The sequence below is a fragment of the Myotis lucifugus genome, unplaced genomic scaffold, assembly GCF_000147115.1.
Source record: "Myotis lucifugus unplaced genomic scaffold, Myoluc2.0 scaffold_89, whole genome shotgun sequence".
In the NCBI taxonomy this organism is placed as follows: domain Eukaryota; kingdom Metazoa; phylum Chordata; class Mammalia; order Chiroptera; family Vespertilionidae; genus Myotis; species Myotis lucifugus.
Genome location: NW_005871137.1, coordinates 3,539,907 through 3,565,256, shown reverse-complemented (window position 1 = coordinate 3,565,256; position 25,350 = coordinate 3,539,907). Strand labels below are relative to the sequence as shown.

The 25,350-nt window shown below is 39.6% G+C and overlaps 1 pseudogene; it reads left to right on the top strand.

The window, feature by feature from the left end:
* The first annotated feature begins 598 nt into the window (after positions 1–598).
* LOC102422581 lies at positions 599–23,342 on the top strand (annotated as a pseudogene).
* Positions 23,343–25,350: the final 2,008 nt, after the last annotated feature.

Sequence of the window (25,350 nt, the reverse complement as noted above, 5' to 3'; positions counted from 1 at the left end):
ATCCATCTGTGTGATTAGAGTTGTGTGACTTATCTGTGTGGTTTAAAAACACTGTCTTTTAAAAATGCAAATACCCCTTGGGAAAGGTACAGTTGAAGGCTGGTGACTCATTTATATTTCAGTATATGATGGTGTTTGTTTTTTTGATAAATTTGACTTAATTAAAATTTATAAACTGCTCTTTGAAAGACACTATTAAGAACATAAAAAGGCAAGCCAGAAACTGGGAGAAAATGTTCACAGTACATAGATCTGATACAGATCTTTGTACAGGATACAGGCAAATAATTTGATTTTTTAAATGGCAAAAGACTTAGACTCACAAAAAGAGATGTATCAATGGCCAATAGGTACATGAAAAGATACTCAACATCACCATTCAGTATATGATGTTTTTAAGAGTGCTTGCTACCTAATAGAAGCTCAAGAAGCATTTGGAAAATAAGTAAACTAATGGGTTAATTCTTGAGTATTTTCGATGAGACAGATATGGGCTCCATGCTCTGAGAGAGATCTGACCGTGGTGATCTTAAGTTATGTCCAAGAAGACACCTAGAAGAGTGACCCTGTCACAATAGAGGAACCTGAGGAACCTGACATGTCCAAAGATGAGGAAGAAGCATTAGCCTATGACATGGAGAATTCATCTCCTGTGGTACTGGCACTGCAGCTGAGAACTCCCCAGCTTCATGTATGTGGGTGAGTTTGTATGTGGGTGATCTCAGAAGAACCCACAAAAGAGCTCACTTTTTGTTGTTCTTATTAATCCTCACCTGAGGATATTTTGTTTCCATTGATTTTAGAGAGAGTGGAAGGGAGGGAGGGAGGGAGAGAGAGAAAGAGGGAGAAAGAGAGAAGCATCGATGTGAGAGAGACATTGATTGGTTGCCTCCCACATGCGGTCCAACCATGGGGTCAGAGATCGAACCTGCAACCCAGGTATGTGCCCTTGACCTGGAATCAAACCCAAGATCCTTTGGTCTGCAGGCTGATGCTCTAACCACTGAGAAACACCAGCCAGGCAAGAACTCACCTTTGAACATATGACAAACCAGTTCACAAGAGTATTAAGTTGAGATAGGGTTTGTGGCAAAACAGCTGCAATGAATACAAGCTACAGAAACTGTCAAGACCACTCCCTGCTGGATTTATGGCTTAAAATGGGTAGATCCACCATCACAACTAATTTCACCAACAGTAACCCCTAAGTTAATTATATGCTCATTGTAATACATTAGCATGCTAAACAACATAGCACACCATGATTGGAAATGGAAATCCCATATAAGGACACAAAATGGCCCACAAACCTTTGAGAAATCACCCCTTTCCTGGGAAGATCCTGAATGTTCCTCCCCTCATTTGAATATCCTTCCCCCTGATTAAATGAACCCTCATAAAGGGAACAAATTCTGCTAACTGGGGCTGCTCTGTCTGTGGAGTAGCCCATTCTCTGTCTCACTGCTTCAGTAATAAACTCACTTTCACTCTAACTCTATGCTGGCTTGTGTTTGAATTCTTTCCTGCGTGAAGCCAAGAACCCACAGTAGGTCACAGACCCTTGGGTCCCTGGACCCCTAGAATGCCTGCATCAAAGTAAGGTCTTTTTTGAACCTTCTGTCTTCTAGGTTTTTCCATTTGACCTTGGGGTGGAAAAGTAAAGCTTGAAGTGGAATAGAGAGAAGACCCTTTGCTCTTCTCTAACTGTATGTTTCCCTCCTACAGGCTTTAGCTGTGGGGAAGGAGAAGCTTACACTTTAATTCAATTTTGGCCTTTTGATTTATTAATAAAATAAAATGCTGTTTTGTATTTTAAAGTGGCTCTAGTTTTGTTGTTGTTGTTGTTTTGGGGAGTATCCATAAAAAATAGTGGGGGTGGCCTGAATTTTCATCTGGAGGCAGTGGAAATACTAATCCAATAGAATAAATTTGAAGCGACAATGGAAGATAACAATGAAGCTGTTTATAATTTTATCCCATGAGTCACACTTGTTACGTATATCTGCTTCACAGCTCTGTCCTGATTAGTATGATATTGATTCTTGTGTCAGCCTGAAAATATTTCTGTAGCAAGTCAAGCATGTTTTCAATTGGTGCTGAAATTTCACACAAATGTTATTTTTAAATCAGCATGAAATTTTAAAAGTGGATTGATTTTTTTTTCAGTCTTTAAAAAGAAAGCCTTTTTTTCAAGAAAGTCTTTGCTCTGGGATGGTCAATGGATCAAATCAAATTCCTATTAGAAAGACAGTCTACCAGTACCAGACTCAAAGCTCACTTTTAAAAACCTCACACTCACACTAAGAATGCCTTGTGCTGATTTGATCTGGGAGATTACTGGTTATAAAGGAATTTTCTTGGGCTTTATTTTTTTTCCCCATGAGCTACTTAGGTAATAGACAATATTGAGACTATCCTAAGAAAAATGTTAGTCACAGTCTCCTGAAATATTTCTCTTTACATTTAAGGCAATACAACTTTACATTTGTCTGACCGAGATACAATGTCCATCCTTAACAGTTGTCATCATCATTGTTGATAAAATGGCCTCTTCTTGTGGGGATGACTTCCCAAAGTGTCCTGGTCCTTTGAGACCTGCAGCCTTGTAAGCTGCAAGATAAGGACTGTCCTGGGTTTCTTTCCTTTCTTCAGACAGCAGCCAGGCCTGGTGTTCTGCACACAATAGGTGTCAAAGAGTGCTATTGACAGACTATCTGGGTGTTCCAGTCACTTGGAATGCATATCTCTGCCTATTGTTCATATTTGAAACACAAACAGCATTAACACTAATGTTCTGTGGCTTCTGCATTCCTTTCACAGCTCTCGCCTCATTTAGACTAATTACTGTAATGGACAAAGCACCCCATCTATTTTGACAGTTAAGATGGAGGAAATTAGAAATTCAAAAAGACCGTAAATGACGGAGTCGCAAAAAAAAGAATCCATTAAAGCCAGTTGAAAGTTATCTCAATTCCTCAGCATTCAGTATCTCTAACTTAAAATTTTCTAGTTTGTTAAAGCATAAATGAAGTGGCTTCCTTTTTCCCTCCTGAAGATCACAAACCCCATTTCTCTGTGGAGATGATTTTCCTACCTTTGTGTGTAAGTGTGAATAAGAATAGGTAATCTTTCCCTCTGTCATCTTGGAAGTGAATTTTCTCCTTGTGCCTTCTGAGAGGATGAATAGAGACGGGAATATGAAGAGCTGGTGAGTAGGGCTGTTTATTTCTCGGCTTTCAGATTAATAACATACTAAGCAATTTTCACAGTTATTACATTTATTAGTAGGAAGAGCCTTAGGCAAAATGGAGAAAGTCATCTTTGCTACCAGTGTTGCTTTATTTTGTCATCTTTGTTAATCTCCTTTTCAAACTTCTAGAACTTGGTGCCCAAACCTTTCTGCAACCCCTTAGATGCCCAAGCCCAAACCTACCCTCAGCATATACATCAGAATTTCTTCTGGTGAAGCTTTGTGCCAAAATTTCCTTGACTCCTTTCTGCTTGTTCTAACTTCTTATGTATTCTGTCCTCCCAGGCCTTGATGGATATGTGGCTATTAAGTATCAACTCCTCCTTTCATGGTAGCAATGACCAATTATGACTCAATGTGTTACAGAAGTGTTGCATCAGATGCACATGTAATGTAAGTAATTTGAGCATGAGCACAGGGTTTGGGGATAAGGCAGAGAGAGAGAGAGAGAGAGAGAGAGAGAGAGAGAAAATGAACAAGAACACAAGCTATAATATAATTTCTTTCCCATTGTACTAGTCAGTTCAGACTCTGCTGGAACAAAGTACTATGAACAGGGAGGCTGAAACAATAGACATTTATTTCTCACAGTTCTGGGGTCTGGAAGAACCTAGATGGTTTTGGTGAGAACTCTCTTCCTAGCTTGCTGATAGCCACTGTCTGGCTGTCTTCACATGAAGAAGAGAGGTTTCTTCTTATAAGGCAATATATCACACTGAATTAGGACTCCACCTTACGCTTTTATTTAACCTTAATTTCCTCCTAAAGGCCCTACCCTACAGTCACACTGGGGATTAGAGTCTCAACATGTAAACTTTGGGGACACACAGTTCAGTCCATAGTGTCCATTCTGCTCCATCTGTGGATGATTGAGAATGAATAAGACAGTGTGTGTGTGTGTGTGTGTGTGTGTGTGTGTGTGTGTGTGTATTTACCTGTTTCTCTTTGGTCAGTCTCAATTTCTGTTTTCATAGTATGAATGTTTCATTGGGCTGAGCTTAATTCTAAAATTTAAATAGTTCCTAAGGTATGACCAACTATTTCATCTGAGGATCAATTGAAGAAATAGTTCTCTCTGTTCCAATGGTATTGGAAAATTAAATAAAATGGACTGATCTGTTGAGAAATGGCATCTGAGCATGCTATGTACTTCCTGGATGACGTAAGGGACTTTCAAGGGTTAATTTTGTCTGATTTTTCACATGAGGAATTACCTTTAGAACTAAACAGGACTTCATTATACATTTGGATTTTAACAGGTTTGACTAGTATAACTTAAGGTCATGGGCAGTCTGGAGATTACAGGTACTTCTTAGGATGTATTTGGGTAAGGAGACCCAGGGATACTTTGAAAACATGCATAGGCAATATCTCTCTGATCGTAGATAATAACAAAACTATTTTTTATATATGACTTTGTGGTATCTAAAATGATTTTATAACTCTCATGAAAAATAACAAATTAAGGTACAAACTCCAGGTGATTTGTTTATTCATTTATTCAGGAAGATATTTATTCATGTGCCTTAGGAATGCTCAATAAGTTCTATGTGGACAGATGCTTTCAGATGTACTTCCATGGAAATTTGCTCTTTTCTAAGTAAAAGCTGAGTCCCGAGAGAATAATCCCCACATGGGAGGTAGTTACAGGAGAACAATTTATTTAGCTTTTACTTATTCAGGAAATATTTGGGTGCTGACTAAATGCCAGCACTATTCTAGGTTCTAGGGACCACTTGAGAACAAAACCAACAAGGCCTTGTACTAATGGAGTGCACATGGGGTGAGGAGGGATAAAGGCAATAAACAAATACAATAATCACAGTACCAGTTGGCAATACATTGGGCTGACATTACAGGGTACCTGGATTGCTGCTTTAGGTTGAGCAGTTAAGGAAAATCCATCAGATTTAAGGCCAACTATGAAACACACGGAGTCAGTCATGCAAAGAAAAGGAAGAGAACATTGCTACCACAGGGCATAGCTAGGAGAAAGGCCTATGGTGTGAACACACTAATGTGTTTGAGGACTACGTACAAAGCAGCAGGACTAGGTCCATCTGCAGCAAAATGGAAAAGGGGAAAGAGTGGCTGGAATACTGATCTTTCTTAAGAAGATCTGCAGAAATTTGTTCAGTAACAAATTAGAGATGGCAGTAGGTCAAGCTATTCAGTAGATCAAACTATACAGAGCAGTTGAGGAAGACTGTTCAAACGGTATACTCTGAGCTAGTGCAAGGAGACAGACTTCTCTGAGACTGCTCAGTCATGGGCAAACCCAGACAGTGGTCACCCTAATCATTCACCTTTTTGGGCAACTGACTCTTCGGCCAAAGCGTTTTGATTTCAATATGTGTTTCTTGTGTTCTTTATTTTCTTTGGTGTTTCATTACCATGTGTATTTACTTAACAGACCTTTACATAGTGCTTAGTATCTACCAGCCACTATTTTAAGCTTTTTCAAATATTTACTTATTTAATCATCATTATCTGAGGTAGGCACTGTTATTATCCCTATGTACAGATGAGAAAATTGAGGCAGAGAGAGGTTAAGTAAGTTACAGAAAGTTCAGTGAAGAAGCATGGATTTAAACCTTCAAATTCTGATTCTAGAACCTAAGCTGTTAACTGAAAGGTCCCTGGTTCGATTCCGGTCAAGGGCATGTACCTGGGTTGCGGGCACATCCCCCGTGGGAGATGTGCAGGAGGCAGCTGGTCGATGTTTCTCTCCCATCGATGTTTCTAACTATCTATCTCTCTCCCTTCGATGTTTCTCTCCCATCGATGTTTCTAACTATCTCTCTCCCTTCCTCTCTGTAAAAAAATCAATAAAATATATTAAAAAAAAAAAAGAAGCATGGATTTAAACCTTCAAATTCTGATTCTAGAACCTAAGCTGTTAACCACTTCCCTTATGTTGCCTGTGTGGTGTGTATATATTCTAATTAGTAGTATCTGGAATCACGATGAGAATTCCATTTTAAGTTCTGACACTGATTTAAAACTTGACCTTGTTCTGTATATCTGAGATTGGTGAGATGTATCCTGAGACAAATACTTTAATGAGCTGGTTAAGGGCTTTGAGCATAATGGGGGAAAGGATGCTATGAAAGGCAGGATAGTAATATTGGCAAATGATATCCGACATGGAATTTTCCAGTGTGTGAGTCTTTGGGATTCCTGTTTTTTTACTTTTGCTCTTACTGATTTGTCATATCAAATATGTGCATATACCTCCATCCATCTGCACCACTAATCATATTGAAGAGCCTCAGGCTATGGTGGCAAAACCATTCAACTATTAATAAAGGTTTATAGCAGAGCCACTTACCAGTAGTCAAGAGACTGACAAAGCTGCCCATGCGTGCTTTTGGTAGGGAGTTTCAGGGAGAGGTTTTGATTTTAAAAGGATTACTTAATTCAAAATACAATATGATATTTGGGATGTAGGGTGATCTGACAATTATGTGACTACCCAAATCCACAGACAGAAATATTTTTCTATCACACCTCTTCCATGTTCCTTCTTTCAAGGCAACCAGCTCATTCTAAAGATAAACATTTGATTAGACTACCACCCTTATAAATTCATTTAACCTTAATTACCTCCTAAACACCCTGTCTCCAAATTGTCACATTGTGGGTTAGGAAAATTTGGGAGAGACATAATTTTGTTTATAGCAGTGATATCTTTGTCTGGTTTTGGTGTCAGGGTGGCCTCATGAGTTAGGAAGTATATTTTGGGGGAAGAGATTGTGAGGTTTGGTATTAATTCTTCTTTAAATGTTTGGTCATGTTTTCCTTGCTACTTTAAAGATTTTATCTTTGTATTTGATTTTCAACCTTTTGATGTGTTTGGGTATGAATCTCTTTATGTTTATTTAACGTGGAGTTCACTAAGCTTCTTGAATGTGTTGGATGTATTGATTAATATTTTTCATCAAACTTGGAATGTTCCAATCATTATTACTTTGATAGTTTTTTCACGTTTTTCTCTCCTCTCCTATCTTCTCTTTTATTTCCTCTCTTGTTATGCATATGTTGGTGCTCTTAATTGCATTCCATATGAGGTTATTTTTTTTTTACTTATTCTTTTTTGTCCCTTTGTTCTTTAGATTGTATAATTTCTAATGATCTGTATTAAAATTCACTGATTATTTCTTCTGTCAGCTCAAATCTATTGATGAGCCACTCAGTTATTGTACTTTTTAACTTCAGAATTTCTATTTGGGTTTAAAAAAATAACTTTCATGTTTTTACTAATTTTTTTATTTTATAAGACATTGTCATCACATCTTCCTCTCCTTTTAAAGCAAGGGTTCTTTTAAATCTTTGATCATATTTATAATAGGTACTTTGAAGTCTTTGTCACCATGTCTAACACGGGACCTTCAAAGGTAGTTTCTGTTGCCTGCTTTCCCCCCTCCCCCCATATGTAGGTCATAGTTTCCTGTATTTTTGCATATATTATATGTTTTTGTTGAATATGGGCATTTTAAATAATATAGCAATTTTCTCTTACTTTCTTCCAAATAAAATAGGGTTGGTCCCCAGGTAAAAATCTTCAAAGATCTCTGTTTTATACTTGCCTTTCCTTCTGAGGAAAACCTCTGTATAATTGCTCCAGATGTGGGTCTGGAGAGAGTGGCCCACTTCCCTTAGAGTGACACCCTGGCTTCACAGCAGGGTGCTGTGCTGGGCAGCTTCTACTGGCCTTCTCAGCTTGTCTGTCATGGTATGCAATCTCTGCTCTATGAATGAGCTGAAGCAGAGTGATCTCGGTCTCTGTATTAAAGGTGTGTAAGTTTAGGATAGAACTTATACCCTATGAGTGGAGGCTAGAGGAAGAGACCCCCAGATCTCAAAACTGTTCTTCCTGGAGTAGAACTTCTGCAATTCAGATCAAGGTGGGTGGGTAGGTGAGCAATGGGAAATTGGCAGCCTGACCCTCCTGAGGAAATACTGTAGCCCTCAGTTGGGAGCTGGGAGGAAAGGGAACTCTAGTTTTTGGCTGCACACACCCGGACTGGCGCATCCATCATGTTGAATTGGGATAGAGGAGGTTTGTGATTCAGATGCCATAGACTTTTCCTATTCCTACCAAGATTTAGGAGATTTTCTTGAGTAAATGTTTCTTCATTTCCAGAGTTTTTTTATTTGTTTTTGTTAAATATTTTTTCACAACTTATGATTGTTTCACTTGGGAGAAGGTCTTAGAGCTCCTCATGCTGCCCTTCAGAAATCATCTTCCTATATACTTAATTTTTAAGCCTATTATCTGTATTAATCCTTAGAACAACCTAACAGTAAGGTAGTAAATATCAGATCCAGAATTTGAATCCAGACACTTGATACAATGCCTTGCTTGTGGCAAGTGCTAAATAATATTTGTTAATGTATTAATAAACCCAAAGTATCAAGGGATAGAGTTTAGGGAAAAAGTTTTCAAATGAAGGGTGTTAAAATAAGGCTATTATTGGGTTGAGAGGGATATTATTAAGCTTTTTTTTGCTGTTATGGAAGAAATATGCAATTTTTAAAAGTTACAGAATTCTTAAACTTTGTACCTAAACTATTGGTCTTTGTGACCAAAATATGCCATACAGATAATTTATTAATTCCACAGGCACATACTATTGTAATGGTCCTTAAATTAGTTCATTGTGGAAGAAGTTTCATTTGGTGACTTCACATATAGAGCAAAATCCTTGGAGGAGAAGTGGCTACTTAACGTTACCCCATTGGAATCCTGGCACCGTGGGGCATATTTTGGAAAGTCAGTGGGAGTTTTATTTGCATGAGTGCCCAGTGGGACTGGTGGAAATGAGGATGATAGGTGCATGGATGAAGGTAAAGAGAAAGAGCCTTTCCTGAACATAAGAGGCAGGGAGCTGACTCTGGAATGGTCAGGCTCAGTTCAGGAAAACAGGCTGATGATTTGGACTGCTACACTGTGGTGTTAAACATATTGTCTTCTATCCCAACACTTGGGAAGAACATGTCCCCAAACCTCCAAAAGATGGTTCTAGAGGCAAGTGAAAGAATGAGAGAGAAAGGGAGTGAGGGAAAGGCAGAGAAGAAGAAAGGAGAAATGAAATGACTAGAAGAAATATAACTAGGGATATTGTAAGCTTTCTGGCCTTATGTAGTCTTATGTGTAGAAATGAGAATATTGACAAGGAGACTTATGAGAAATCAATGAAGTCAGTGTGACATAGTCAAGTCCCAAAGCTTTGTCTTGCTGAGCTCATGCCATTGGATTTAAATCAAATGCATAAATTGGGTTATGATGTTAACATGGTGACTCATTGCAGCTACCCAATTTTGCAGCATGTAGAGCAGTAGCTCAGAAAGGGGTGTAATTTCCAAAGAACATGGTGCCAGTCAGTAACATGAGAAGAGATACAAGGTAGTGAATAGGCATTTCGAGGGTGTGAATAGAAGTAACCCCAGCAATGATAAAGGGAAACTTTAGTATCCAAGTGGCTAATCCCAGAGCCACACCAGCAAGGAAGGAACCTGGGGATCTGGCTTTATTTTCTAATTATTTCTGATGGAGGCTTCCAGCCCAAAATTCTGGCTGTTATCACTCCATCCCTTAACTTTGCCTCAAACAAAGGGCAGGTCAAAGGTATTTCTCTGATGGTGTTTTCTTTTGCAAAATGGCTGAAATGGGAAAAAGAAAAGGTGGAAACATTTTGCACTCTGATTATTTCTATGCTTTTAAAATTTTTATTTTTTTATGCTGCCTTTTGTCCATTCTTTTGGAAGAACACTCTGGCTCATGCCTGTTAACACCTGAAGCCGAATTCCAGGATTTATGATTATATTTTCATCTGTCTGGCTCCTCACAGAGCAGGTAATCTTTCTCTTTGGGCCATAATAACTGTGGTGTTGCAGTTTCCAAGAAATGAAATCAAGTTAAACCTGGGCATGAAAATGCTTCCTACATTGAGTTGAAGCCTTGAAAAGCAGCCATGGTTGTTTCAGTTCCATTCAACTCCCAAAGCAAGTAGCAGTGTCCGCCAGATGGAAATAGCCTAATCTGTAGATGGGAACATTTCTAAGACTTCTAGACTGCATTACAAATGCTGCCAGTTGAAGTCTCCTGCACAACTAAGAATTGTATTCTCCTAAACTGTGTAATTTAGAAAACTCCAAAAATCACTTTTGAAAAATGGAATGGAACAATCTGCCCCAGACAACCCTTGCAAAGTGGGCTGATCATTTAGAGATCAAAAACTTTCTTACCAACCTCTAATGGCTTAAAAGTACTTCTTAGATTTTTTTTCCTGCCCTCAGCATATCTTTAAATGACATGCACAGATGTTTGCCTTCACTTTCTCGCATCCTCACCTTGGGCATTCACTGCCTAAGCACTGGAGTTTTGGTCATCACATGAATGATTACAAAATATACAGCCAAGTCCACTGTCCTTTGGCACCTCCAGCTCTTGTATGGGTCACTGGATAATTAGACATTTGAAAAGCACCTTGAAATAAGGGCTATAAATAATTCCTTTCTCCAATTTTAGAAAGCTCCATGGAAAGAAGGGTCATTGGAAAAAATCCTTGGATCACCTGCATGAAAGACTTGTATTTGTTTTCCTTGGAATAATTTCATGAGAGGGAATGTGGTACAATGGAAATAGTCCTGATGAAGTGGAGAATGGGGATCTAGTCTTGGTTCTGTCACTAATCAGCTCTGTGTTTTCAGGGAAGTCCTTTCTCCTCATGAGCACCTATATGTAGAATGAGGATTGAACTTGAGGATCTTTAAGATGTTTTTTGAGTATTTTGTGAATACTTATTTAACCTCTGTGCCACTTTAAAAAGATTTTTCTCAGCCTATCTAATTGTGGTTCCTGGACTGTCACTAGGTCAGTGATTCCTCAGACTTTGTGAGAACTCAGGAGGCCTGGAAGGAGCACTTGAACACTTGAGGTCCCAAGTTTCCCATTAAGGGGGAGGTTGGTGTGGCACACCCAGGCAGAAAAGAGATAGAAGAACTGGTGTCACAGGGAGCAGCTGGCACAGTCAGCATGTACAATTTAAGATGTTAGCTTGCTGTCTGGAATTCTTGAATATGTAACAATCCTCGCCATGAGGCCTACTGCTCATAGAAAATCCAGAAGAGAGATATGTTCATGGCTGAGGAAAAACAGTAATTAAGGCAGTGGGCTCTGAAGTCGGACAGATCTAGGAGCTACTGTGGCATAATCGGTTGGCATGCAGTACTTATATGAAGTCAGACAGATCTGAGATGTGACACCAAGTTGTCATTTACTGGCTTTGTGTCTCTGGGAAAATTTATTAACCTCCTTAAGCCTCAATTTCTCTACTTGTTAAATGTGAGTATGCCGGAAATTATCTGATGGTTATTGGGAAAATTATGTATGTAGTGTGTACTTAGCATGCTATCTGGGAAACAGTTAACAATGTGCATTAACTCTTATTCCCATTTTTATTAGTAAGTTTACAGGATGATAAAGTTTGGATTTACTTTATGTACTATATAGTAAATATTTATTACTTTTAGCATACTATAGATAAAAAAGTGAAAATGTAGATTTATTTCTCAAAAAATGTAGGATCCTATTTTTGGCATAAAATGTTTGGTTGTCTATTATGATGCTGAGTGTACATACTGCAGATTTTGTTTTTTTTGAAGAGTTATTTGAAAGGCAATATATAGAATGCAGTAGTTCATGTATTTGGTTATCAGAATAAAATACAACAAAGCAATATTTACCAGTTATCTACTATTTTTAACCAAAGGCTTATGAATACTGTTGGGCTGTAAAAAAGGTGTTTAAAAATTGTATTGATTATAAAACATATTTATGGATACATTTTAATTATATTGACAAAGTTAGCAAACCATGTTGAGAAATTCTCTAGTTTAAAAATTATATCCAATTGGATTTTGTTTCAAAGATCGCTGATTATCCTATATAATAAATGGGTAATATGCAAATTGACCCTAACAGCAGAATGACCAGAATGACCACTTGGCCAGTCACTAAGAGGCGCACTGACCACCTCTCTGTCCCTTCCCGCAGCCAGCAGGCTCTGATTGCCTGATGGCGAACGAAGAACCAGGGCTGGGTGGTGGGGGATGCGGGCAGCTCCAGGCCAAGGCCCCCGCCCCACCAGTTGCCCCCCACACAGAGGGTGACCTGGGGCTGGGGCGGGGCCGGTGAGCGAGCGGGAACGGCTGACCTCTTGGTCCCTCCCCCTGGCCAGCAGGTTCCGATCTCCCAATGGCAAACAGGGAACCAGGGGTGGGTGGCGGCGGAGGTCGGAGCTGGCTGCCGACAGCTGGGGAAGATGGCCCTGATCACAGGCCAGGCCTAGGGACTGTACCTGCACATGAATTTCATGCACCGAGCCTCTAGTGTAATAATAATAATACTTGAAGTTTAGCCTTAGAAAACTTAAGCTGAATTCTTAAAATATTTCTTAATCACATAATTTTGGAACTCTAGGTCCTTAATTCACATATCATTTTGGCATTGGGGTTCTCAGGGTGTGCGGATATCAGACACCTGGCAGAGATGGATTAGGTATAAATCCAGCCAGACGCTTGGTGGCAGATGGCTCTCAGTGCAGTTTCTCCAAACTTGGAATGTGTAAAAAGTTATATGCTCAGAGGCTGAAACCTAATCTATTATGGACATATGTACACTGAGTTTGGGGAATCTATGGACACCAAGAACAGTGCTATGTACCTAATACTAGAAGAGGATCTGTGGTCTAACATGACCTCAAACTATCAAAATCTGCCTCTCCTAGGCCTCTAGGTGATTTTTCCCAGACAATGGAACATTATTCTTGGGTGTTATAAATACACAATTTAGTTTATTCCTATTCCATTTATTTATTGGCCAAGTTTCTTATTTATTTGCCAACTTCCTTAACACCCAGCTTTCATTTTAATTGTCCCTTCTAACCTCAGTGGGTCAGTTTCTCTTACTTATTCTCAATCAGAGAAACTGTTGTCCTAAGAGCTCCAAAAGTTAGGGAGAAAAACCCTGTCTCCCAGTACAAAGAAACTCTAGTTGACTCTTTTAGTCAGCGATTGCACTCAGTGGTAGGCACAGGTTCCCAGACATTCCTCATGACTGTGGGACACATCACAGAAATGTGCCTACTGACCAGGATGCCTGAAACTAGCATCTCCTCTGTTACCCTCTAAGGTCCAATCCAGCTGGCCGTCCTGAATCAGAAAGGCTTGTCTTGGGGGTTTCCTTTATCTGGAAGCTCCCAAAGCACTAAGATTATGGTAGAAAATACACTATGGAGATTAGAGAAGAATCCTTTAGCCTATGGTAAGCTAGCTAGCATGTTTATTATGTAACAGGAATAGTGCCATGCACTGGTGATATAGCTATTTGCTCATGGTATTTATAGTCCAGTAGACAGGTGCTCTCCCTGAGTATGTCAGGAATATATAGGGCTATTACCTTTAAGGCAGACTTCCTCACTAGTGGCACTATTGACATTTTGAGCCCTACATTTCTTTGTTGTGAGGAGTTGTTCTGTGCATTATCTGATGCATGCCAACAACTCTAGACACTGCTTACTAGATGCCAGTACCAACCTCTAGTTGTGGTAGTCTCCAGACATTGCCAAATGTCCCTCCGGGTCACAATTATCCCCAGTTGAGAACCACTGTTATAAGACCATGCATTCTACTCTTCAGGTTTCTCTAAAGTCACATGGGAAGGGGCTGTTTTCTCAGTTTTCATTCAGGGTATGGAGTCCACATATACCCCAAAACCATGGTTTGAACAACTTGGATATGTTGTCATGACTCTAGAGCAGCTTTCTTCAAGCTGATGTTTTACAGATGTTCTCTAGAGTGTTAATTGATGCATGGTTAAAACAAAGAGTCCTATTGTCAGGTACGCTGGGCACATGCTGGGTTAAACAAAGTTAAATTTCTTTGCTGCAAAACTTCTTACCCCTTTTGATATGCTCAAGTGAATTGTAACTCTCTACAAGAGGACATAGCACTCAGTATCCCCAAACATTTCAGTAGCAAATCCCTTTTACACAGCATGTTTGTTGATGTCCTTGAGCATAAAATTCTGAAGAATACAGTTTGGGAAATGGTAGCCAAGGACATTCAACATTAACTCCAGTTCTCACTTGTTGGCCTAAGAAGAGTTCTCCTCTGAAGTCATTTGAAGGAAACTTAGCAGCAGGTATAAACAGTAGGAGGTAGAGCAGCAAGGTGGTTGAGCTCTGGAATCAATCTGGTTTTTCAAATCACAGCTCCACCACTTCCTAATTCTGTGTCCTTGGTCAAGTTACTGAAGCTATCCTATGCCTTAGTTTTATCTGGGAAATGCAGGTGCTACTCCAGTGATCTTTAATGAGGATTAAATGAGTAAACAGATGTAAAGCATTTAGAACATCATTTAGCAAGTAAGTGCTCAACAAATGGTAGCTTTTGTCCTTATTGTTAAGCCTTAGAACCAGTATGGTGCATCGAGAACTCAGTTTTATGAGATTATCTCAGGGACAAAAGAACTGCTCTAGCATGTTGAAGGAATCTGTTTATTTGACTGACGCTCTGGGACATGGGACAGTTTCCCATATACAACGAGAGAACTGGAAAACAATCCTGGCTGAAAACACTTAAAGACCATTTTAGCATAGAAAGTTCCAAAACAGGTTGGTGAAAAAATGAATTTTACGTTCTGTTCCCCATTCTGGTATGTTCAGAGCACTGGCTTTAAATGTTAGCTTGGAGTCTTTGCAATAGACCACTTGGCTATGAAAGGATAAGGCAAAACCAAGATGGGTTTTGATTTCTCAGTATGATTTTCAGAAATCTAGTAATTCTGCTGTAATAACCTGGTTGTTAATAACTGGAGAGGAGCAAAGGGAAGCTGCAATTTAGACAAATGTCCAGTAAGGTCTGGGCGACATGAGAAGGTACTTAGCTGTCAGTCATACCTGGGAACAAGTCATTGGCCAGAATAGGCATGGCCACTGCATGGTGCGAAATCTGAGATACATAAGCTCCTGAACAAAAGGAATTCTCTCTTGGTGCTCTTGGCCCTCTGGTGCTCCTGGCTTGCAGGGCTCACATACTCTGCACTCCCACACGTGGCCCACAGACCTGTGGACTCCACACAATGGATTAATGGTCTTTAGCTATCCTGATAATACATTGGACCCAGCTCTACCATGGAACGGAAACTCTGGACACTGGCTTTGCTTTTAGCTCTACTAAAGCCCCAGCTGCACATTTCCCAGGACTGGATTGAGGGAAATGGGACTTTGGAAACCAAGGCATATAATTTATCGCAAATAAAAATCATTCATTCTCCTGTTCGAGTCTTAGAAAATTCCTTTTCTCAAGATATTGCAAGCACCCCACGCCCACCAGCAAAGGAGGAATTTCACCCATGAAATCCTCTGGTAACACTAGCACAGAAGTCCTTATAGAATCACAAGATGATGAGGGTGTTCAATGAAAGGAATGGGTAAAATGCCTGAGGGAGTTACTGTCAAGCTCTAGTTTTCTCTAATAGCGGAAGCCTTAGGTCAGTGGTTATCAACCTTGGCTGCACATTAGAATCACCTGGGAATCTTTTTAAAATCCTGATTTCTGGGCCTCATCCTCCGGAAATTCTGTTTCTTTGTTACTGAGGTGGGGCCACAACATTATAACAAAGAAACAGAATTTCCGGAAGATGAGGCCCAGAAATCAGGATTTTAAAAAGATTCCCAGGTGATTCTAATGTGCAGCCAAGCTTGAGAACCACTGCCTTAGCTAACAGAGTTACCTATTTAATTCCCTGCATTGCAGGCATTCTGTCACAGGTGAGGCTGCTGAACCAACTATACATTTAGGCCTCATTTAGATCTTTGGACCGATTGGAAGATTTTGCGCTTCGGAAGCTTAGATCAGTACATGGAAAGTTGTCTCTCTGGAGGTCCTCCTGTTCCCCTCCTCCATCAGTAGTATATATGGAATTTTGTTAAATATCTTTGTGATCCAGTCCCTCCTTTATTTCAAGTTTTTCAGTAACTATGATCTGGTCTCCTCTCCCCAACAAACCCCGCATCTCTACCTTTAACCCATTCAGACTTTACACATTTCCTCTGGACCAGGGGTCCTCTCTTGTCCCTTATAAAGCCTTTTAGAACCTGTTCATAAGTTCTGAAAGGGCCTTATCTCTTCTGATAAGGCCAATAAAGCTAATTACTACCTTATCCTGCTCAGATAGGCTCAAGGACTCAAGACTTCAACTGAGGTATCAGGTACAACTTAATGGAGGAGGTACATTTGAACATGTTGGTTTTCATGGTTTCTCTTCACTCATATTCCATGTGTTGGGCCATCCTTGGCTAATACATAGAGCCTGCCATTCATTGTAACTCACAGAATTTTCCTTGTATACTTTAGTCCAGTAATTGCCTCCATCTTATACCTGCAATGAGATTAATTAATAGTTCCTTCTTTTATTCCCTATAATTTTTACCTTATCCCCAAAACAAGGTGGCAGAATATAAAAGACAAAACCATTAATTCATGCCTGAGCTACTCTGAAGAATAGGTCAGGAACTAAGATGCAGAGGAGAAATGAGTTGTTCAAGGCATGCAGCTAAACGGACCGTTGCCCTCCTGGACCATAAAAAAGAGTTAGTACATGATGAGGATAGCCCCTTGCTATGCTTATTTTCTTGGGCTCCGGGATCTGATCCTGATAGAGTGCTATTTACAGTTGACTGACAAGACCAGGGAGAAGGTGGTCAGAATTGGCTCCAAACTTTCCACGCTTGGAGGAGCCAGCAATGGCTAGCATTGTAACGTGTGCTCAAAACTCAAACTCATTCTCCAAGTGATTTCTTAGAAATGAACACATAGCAAAGTTAAAGGATTCCTGTGTTATCTTGTTTCTTTCTTCTGGTTCAGACAAGTAGAAAGAGAAGATTCAATAATTTCTGGAGATTTGTCACCTCACACTCCCTTCACATGGGAGTTTAGGAATCATGAGAGCCTCTTTTTTTTTTTTTTACTTCTTTGCTTGAAGTTTTAAAATTGGTTAAATAAATAGGAGCAGCTCCTAAAAATGTCTATAGAGACCCTGCAGGGTCACCTTATATAAGGCAAAATTTACAGTGCAAGATGTTTTCAGGAATTGGAGAAGCTAAAGACTGGATTTATACCAAAAAAAAAAATGGGTATAATTTTATTGTCCAGTGAAAACCAGCTCCTTGAGTCATCTTCGATGCTGGACTGCCCTGGGACATTAAGCATTCATCAGGTGGTTTGCAGAGTATTTTGAACTTTTCTTCCTAGTTGGGGGTTGGGGGGAAGGGAGGTGGGATTGCAATGGCAGCAGGTGGGAGCTCAGAGGACACCAAGATGCATTGTGGAAGTGAAGCATGCTTGAGTCAGAATTGTCTCTGAGTTATGACAAAACAATACTAAATGTATAAGAACTGTCTGTTGTGGATAGATTCCTATTTTCTAAGGTAATATTTCAACAGTTTTATCTTGCCAAGGTTCATATATGCACCAGCACATTTTCAGGAACGCTAATAGAAGAAAAGATGCTACTTCCTTTTAAAAAATTCATTAAGAAACACAGCAAAGATTATCCAGACGCAATCAGAATGCTTCATATTTCATTTTAAATAACTGCTTTGCGGGTGTTGAATGCTTCTTTGCAGTACCTCTGGTATTACCAGAAGTGATTTGTAACAAAGCAGGGGAGAGAAAGTATCCATCTTGAGTTAATCCAGGATGGCGCACACTCTAGGAATAACAGTGGTTTCCTAGTTAGGCAGCAGCTGCTGTCTCTCTTGCCTCTGAATGATTGTGTTGACAGATCTTTGTAGTGTGAGTCAAATATTAAAGGCATAATGAGAAAAAGCAACTCTAGAGCTTTTTTTTTTTTTTGAAAGACCCTTATTTAGTTGTTTCAAATAAAAAGTTGGAAGATGGATGTCGTTTTTACATCTGGGTCCAGCAATGCTTAATGTGGAAGGTATATTCATTTACATGCATTAAATTGAGCTCTTTAGTGAGGGAAAGCAAAGTCAGAAAGGAAAAGAATAAAAATGCTGTCACTTAGGTTCCACTGCTTATTAGGACATTCAGGATTCTGAATTTTTTTCAACCTGGTTTCTGAAAACATTGTAAACCTTCAAAAAGAGGCATTTGATTAACAGAATGTTGTCTCTAAGATTTACAAGCCATTGCTAAAAAGAAAAATTTACAAGCCATTGCTAAAAAAGAAAAAAGAAGCAGGAGGAGGAGGAGGAGGAGAAGGAGGAAACAAGTAAGAGAAAAGGAAAGACATCCAAGGGAATAGAAAAGCACATATCAGAACTCCAGAGGTTAATTCAGTTAAAAGCCTCAGGAATTTTGCCATTGAAACATACATTAGAAAACAGAGAAGGCAGAGCTGTGGTAAATTAAAGGTGGATGTTGGTGTGGGAAGTGTCTGATCTGGTGAAGTAAGCTTGAAAATGCACACGCTCAGATCCACACAGGATGATTTTAAAGGCCAGAGTAGTGTTATGATGTGATGGTGCTGAACTTGAAATCAGCTATAAAAACTTCAAGCTATTTAAATAGTAGTAATAATGGCTTTATATTTCAAGCATTAAATCAGGCAAGTAGGCAGACAATTGAGTTAGTCATCACAACAGCCCTGCAAGGTGTTTGCTATTCCCGTATTACAGATGTGAAACCAAGGTGAGGAGAGCTTAGGCAACTTCCCAAGGTGCCATAGGAATCAGTCCCTCAACTGTTTGACTCCAGAGCCCATGGCTCTTGTGGCAGAGGCCAGGATTTGTGTTTAGTTTCTTTCTGAGCATCGGGAAGACTGTTTCCCAGCCCCCCTGCTGTGAGACCAAGTTCCGGCCAGTGCACTGGGAGCAGAGGTCCCCTGTGAGATTTCCAGGCTGAAGCACTTCAGAGTTCACGTTCCTTATCCTGGTTCTCTCTTCCCCTTCTATTGGTACTGCAAAGTCTGTGTTTTGAAGATGTCAGTGTCTCAAGATGGAAGCACTCTAAGTCAGAATTTATGGAAGTTACCAAGGAAATCCTGCCAACACAAATTTTTCTGTGATGCGGGCAACAAAGAAACCTTTGCTCTGCGAAGCCCCTCACATTTTAGGGTGTACGCGTTTGTTCCAGCAGCATAGCCTATCCTGTCCTGACTAATACATTTTACCATTTGCACTTTACCTCACCTCCTTTAAATTGTAGTTGTTAATACAGCATACCCCATGTTTTATTCTTATACACAAGGAGTTAGTAGATAACAAAAAAATTGAATAAAATATCTCTAGGAGTGTCAGACAGAATAAGACACAATTTAGAATGGCAGTTTTGGCCTGAAAATGATGCCTTTGGAGCTATAATCAAACTTGGTGGTTCAGGGGCCTGCTCATCTAATTCACGGAGAATCCCTGGTTTGACATCTCTTTTGTCTTCATATGGCTCATGGTCTCTTGTCAAAGTCACTCTAATCAGCATATCTATGAAGAAGGCTAAACTGTGAATTAAACTAGTCCTCTTTCCCTTCAGATAACTTTCAAGGAAAATCTGAAGTGCTATATACTCCTTGACCTATTTGATTACTCAACACTTTTGATTTCAGGAGATAGATTTAATAGAAGAGGAAATTTATGACACACTGGTTCCATTAATGAGCACATATAAGAGGTTGGCCAGCTGTTGTATCCAGAGTGGAGAGGGTCTAACTTATCAGCATTTTACAGGTGGGAACATGAGGTCCCCTCTCTTTTGTAGAGGCGAGCTATTACTAAACCTGATATCTGACACCTTGCCCTTTCTTAGGTATTCCAAACCCTGTAACAAGGAACACTCCAAAATTGTCTTGATAGAAAATTACCTTTAACTTCTTTGTAATTTAACGACTGTCCTCTTGATTATAAAATGCTGATTGTGTGAATTACTGAGGCAGGGGAACAACTTCTTTCCAGGGCAACGTCATAAGTGGGATGTGGCAGTGGTAGCTGATTTAGAGATGGCCAGATAAAACACTTCAACTGATAATGTTAGGGTTTTGTTAGAAAATCTTAATTAAGAAAAAATTTTCTTCTTCAACACTTTCTTCTATTAATCCTATCTGTTGTTTAATGACTTCTAGATCAGGAACACATGTAGCTGGAGCTTTGATTTGAATACTTTCTATTCCAGGTTTCTCTCTAATGTAGTCATTTATATATTTTAAACACATTTTCCCCAGCACACACATCTTTGATGAGGGTAAACTTTAAATATATCTTCCTGCAACACCAGTAGAAGTTGAATGAAGATATATGATCCATACATTCAGGAGAAAGAGGATCTGATGCTTTTGGAAGGGTAATTAAAGGGTTTGATTTTTTGTTCCCCATCTCTTCCCCCACATGACTGTTGCCATCAGAAACCTCATAGTTCTGATTCTTCTAAATAGATTAGATGTATGTCACTTTTCCCTTCCTTTAGAGTTATGTAGATAACTAGCACTGAAATTTCAATATATGCCTAACACCATTGTGCAAATCAATGCTCAAAAATGTATTTATTTATTTATTAACTACCAATTCTGATTATATCACTGTTTTAGAACCTGATCCTGGATTAGGGGCTCAGGGCATGATGCAGCAGTGTTAGGAGATGAGGATCTAAACATGCTTCTCTCCCTTCTCTTTGTATGGAGGTAAAGACTTTTCTGATTTTGATAGAAAGTAAAAGTTGTGCCACGTTGACAGTACAGATGAGGCACCGCACAGCATTAGCTGTTCCATCTGGTGTTTCTTAAATAGGAGAAGCTATTCCGGGAGCTCTGTGAAGTGCCTGCTTTATCTCACAAGAGTTGGAAAGGACTGGGATTTTCAGTGGAAATAGGTGGAAGATGTGACTTACAGAGCTAAATGAGAAAGAAATGGAGACATACAGCGTATGGAGGAAAATGTCTAGCAAATGATTCTGTTTCTACGAAAGCTCAGCAAATTGGAGTTTTCATGATAAACACAATTCTGTTCCCAATCCACAAACCTAATTTTAACAAGAAGTTATCTATTTGTCTCTTTAGTAATCCTTTTGAGATTACAATTGCAATTTATCATTTGCAGTGATAAATTCACCAGCCCACAGGTGTTTAGCACAGGGTTTGGGGAGGTGAGTAACATTGAAATTTCAGTGCCACTATCTCTGTATGTGCTTCATAAAATTTTTGGCAGCTGTTACTGAACTAAAGCTAACTTTCCATCCTCTTTTATTGGCTCTGAAAGAGCTAGTGCTTTGCAATGGGCTCTGTATAATTGGATGTTCTGTGAAGTTATCTCAGGTTATTTCTCATTTTTCTGTCTTACAACATGTTCTGTCTCACAAGAGCTTATTTCAAGTTAAATATAAACATTATTAGATTGTACACATGTTTCTGATCAAGAAGTCCTTGAATATTTTGGGGGATCATCATTTTCTAATGCAATAAAAAAGACAAAAACTACTCCTGGACTGTGACTTTACCTGTTGAGTCACTTTGATAATCAGGTCAAGAACATTAGAAAAGGGGACATCTGTAATACTTTCAACAATAAAGATAAATTTAAAGAACATGAGAGTTCAAATGTGCTTGGTTTCTTATATCTCTATTTATTTACAGAAAGAGCCTATTCACTCTAGCTCCAAAAGCTTTAAAATACCTAGGAATATAATTAACAAAACATGTCTGAGGTACATATTTTCCAAAGACTATCAACCTTCGCTGAAGGATACAGAAATACTTAAAAGTGGCGAGGTATAACATGTATCTGGTGTAGATGATTCAATATTGTAAATATATCAATTATTCCTGAGTGACTCTATAAATTCATTATAATAATCTATAATAATAAAAGTGTAACATGCTAATTAGACCGGACGTCCTTCTGGACGACCTTCTGTCCTTCTGGATGAAGTCAGGGCTGCAGGGGAAGCCCAGGTCCCGGGTGCCAGAGGGAAGCCGGTGTCGGCAGCTGGGGGAAGGAAGGCTACTCTTGCATAAATTTCATGCGTTGGGCCTCTAGTTATAATAATAACAATCCTAATAGGACTTTTTACTAGTATGTAACCTTGATTCTAAAATTCACCTGGGAGAAAAAGTTCCTAAAAATAGTTAAGAAAATATCAAGGGAGAAAAATGAAAGAAGGAAATGCCCATTGAGCTTTTATTTCTGATTTTTTACATAGTAATAATTTCCTGGACAATTTCATATGTTTTAATAGCAATCCATAACTCCTTTTTAAACAGTTTTTTAAAACATTTTTAAAAATTAAGAACCAGTCTTGGAGACCGTGGAACTCACAGAGGCAAGGCTGAGGACAAGGAATGGATCCATACCACCAAGCTGGGCCGCCTGATGAAGGACATGAAGATCAAGTCCCAGGAGGAGATCTACTTCTTCTCCCTGCCCATCAAGGAATCTGAGATCATTGACTTTTTCCTGGGGGCAACCCTCAAGGAAGCCGTTTTGAAGATTATGCTGTTGCAAGAGCAGACCCGCACTGGCCAGAGGACCCTGTTCAAGGCACTTGTCACCATTGGGTATTCTATGGACAGTTTGGCCTCAGTGTTAAGTGCTCCAAGGAAGTAGCCACTGCCATAATGGGCCATTTTTCTGGTCAAGCTCTCTATTGTCCCTGTGCAGGGAGGCTACTGGGGGAACAAGATCAGCAAGTCATGATCCCTTGCAAGGAATCACCGTTTCTTGCAAGGTGACTGGCCCTGTGGCTCTGTGCTGATGTGCCTCAGCCCCACCCCCAGGGGCACTGGTATCGTCTCAACCCCTGTGCCCAAGCGCTGCTGCTGATGGCTGGTATTGAAGACTGCTGTACCTCTGCCAGGGCTGCACTGCTACTCTGGGCAACTGTGCCAAGGCCACCTTTAATGCCATCTCCAAGACTTAAAGCAATCTCACCCTCGAACTCTGGAAAGAGACCTGTTCACCAATTCTCCCCATCAGAAACTCGCTGACCATCTTGTAAAGACCCAGTGTTTTCTGCAGAGGACCCAGATTCCAGCTGTGGCCACCACATAATTTTATACCAGAAAAATAAAGTGAATTAAGTCTATTAAAAAAAAAAAGGAAGCAGTCTTAGGATATGAAAGAGCATACCCACCATTTTGTGAGGGTCAATGTTGTGAGTAAAATACAGCTAATAATGCAGGATATAGAATTGTGATTTGAGCCAGGTTTGTAAGGAAGAGAAACTGCCATTACATAATTTTATTCGTTCATTTTTTTCAAAACTACTCATTGAACACCTGCTATGAACCATCTTGTTAGATTTAGGGATATGGTGATAAGGAAGATAAACATGGTCACTTATTCCAGGAGCTTGTCATCTAATTGATGGAGTAAAGCATACTCCATTTCTTGTGAAAATTCTGTGTAAAGTTAAAATAAGGTAGCATTTGTAAAGCGTGCAACATGCTGTACTTGCTCAACAAGCATTAGTCTTCCCTTCTACTTTGTATCTGTACGTACAGGATAACTTATTGTGTTTGGTTGCCAAGAAGATTTAGCATTCAAGCAATATTGTTTTTCCTTACCAGTTAAATGTGGGTCATGAATTTGTGAGTGATTTAGGGAACAGGTGACAATACAAATGTATTCTGTAACTTGTGAGCAAACAAGAGAGGCAGATACGTATCCATAGCAGAAAAGGAGTCATTGTCAAGATAGGCATTCCAGATATGTCATAGAATAATTCTGAGGGCGTGGGAGAGAGTTGTTAAGATTCTCTCCCAACCCAATGAACTAAATTTAAATGATGTATATCCCTTTGCTAATATCAGAATAGAGTCCTTGGAGGTTGATAGTTCTGATGAGAAAGAATGAGGCCAAGTTTCAAGTTGCTGGGTTATTTAGATTCACCCTTAGGGTCCTCCAAACTCTCAGAGAAGGCTTCACTTCCTGGAAAAATGGAAAATGAGGGATGTTGATCAGAAAATGACCAAGAACTCTTGAATCCAGAAAAAGTGACTAGCCTAGTAGGTAGACTAGAGATATTCTAGATTTAAAAAGCAGTAAAATCCTTCAGGCAGCAGTAGATACGCAACTGCTGCCCTTACTTATTCTAGCAATTACTACCAACAATGTAGCAAGTTCTGCTACATTAACTCTTTGACCCTGTTTGCTTCTGCGTGCTGAGTACTCCTTATGCACCACTTAGCAGCTCGGAGCCAAGGGCTGTGTATCTTTACTTGGATGGTAAAAGAACCAATCTGCCAAATAATGTTAACGTCTTCATTCATTCTTTCATTTATTCATTTAAAAAGGTTTCACTTACTGAGTGTTTACCATGTATCAGATACTCTTCTGAGGTTACATCAATGAAGAAAACAGACAAAAATGCTTGCCATTGTGGAGATTCCCTTATAACATGTGTGTGGATGTGTGGATGTGTGGAGGAAGATAGATAGGAATGCCTAAACATAATAGTTAAATTATATAATATTTATGAAGCTGGTAAGTACTGTGTAAAAAATAGATGGAGGTACGGAGATCAGATGTGCTGGGTGAGAGGATGGTGACATTAAAGGGATATTAAAGCCAGATTTGTAGGAGGAGAGGGCTAGTTATAGGATATCTAAAAAGAGCATTCCAAGCAGAGAAGATGCCTGAGACAGGAGTGTGCCTGGAATGTGAGAAGATAATCAAGGAGCAGAGTGAGAGGGAAGAAACTGACAAGAAATGAAGTCAAAGAGGGACTGGGTTCAGACTTTGTAGAGTTTTGTAAGCCATAGTAACACCTTCCAGCTTCCACTCTTGCCTTGCCTATGGATGGCGATCCTGCTACTTTGCAACCATCCATCAGTTGAATTTTCTCAGGCAATGGGAAGAATTTTGAGAGGAGAACAAGAGAGTTTGTAGTCTCTATAACTGATGACTGAAGTGAAGAACGCTGAATCGATTGTTCCTATTTGATTATTGGTTTGTGATTGGTCATGCCTTCTAAAGAGATGAATGCACCCCTCTTGCTGTAGGCATGAATCTTTGGCATGAGATAGAGGGTGATGATCCAGAGACTCCCAACCAGGAGCTGCCAGAGAGACTCTGTTAATCAGA